Here is an 846-nt window from a genome sequence, read left to right as displayed (position 1 = left end):
ATCACCCACCCAACAATTCCTGCTCCAGGTCTGTCACAAGCCTGTCCTACCCCATCAGAGATGAGGCCCACTGTGAAAGCAGCTATATCATATACCCACTCCACTACAAATATTGCACAGCTTTCAATTCCAGTATGACTACTAACCAGCTGTCCACTGTGATAATGACCACTACCAAACTGTTGCATAATATGCATCTGAGCGCAACATGCTCAGTTTCAATAGCAGCTTCTCAACTTGGGCCATCTGGATCCTTTGCTCCACCATCACCTTCTCTGAACTACACAGACTGGTGTTATCCTTACAACACATCCTCTGCTCCTATAATGATCCTGGCCTCAAACTTGTAACTGTTCCTGCTGCACCCTCCACCCAGCAGTTCCCCCTTCCTCCATCATTTCACCCCCTCCCAATTCGTATCTCAACATCACCTTTAGCATGCATCACTCCTCATCAGCTCCGACTGCCATGCATCACCTGCCTAGCCCGTATTCCTGCTATCCCTCCTTCCTGCATTCCTAGCCAACATACTGTCTGTCTCCCTCTGACTTGCTACCCAGCTACCCCTCCCCCCAAAATATCTCTCCCTGCCTCCCACCTCCAGCTCCCTCTGTCCACCCTACCCAACACTACCCCCACCACAATCTAGCTCACTTTCCAAATCCAACTGGCATGACGTAAAGGTGTAGGAGTATGTATGCTTGCGACAGTGCATTCCCACTCACATGCATGTGTGTGTGTGTGTGTGTGTGTGTGTGTGTGTGTGTGTGTGTGTGTGTGTGTGTGTGTATGTGTGTGTGTGTGTGTGTTACTTTAGCTCATAAGAGTATTACTCTGAAGCTAGAC

The sequence above is a fragment of the Schistocerca nitens genome, chromosome 1 (genome assembly GCF_023898315.1).
Source record: "Schistocerca nitens isolate TAMUIC-IGC-003100 chromosome 1, iqSchNite1.1, whole genome shotgun sequence".
In the NCBI taxonomy this organism is placed as follows: Eukaryota; Metazoa; Arthropoda; class Insecta; order Orthoptera; family Acrididae; genus Schistocerca; species Schistocerca nitens.
This window is presented reverse-complemented; position numbering follows the sequence as displayed.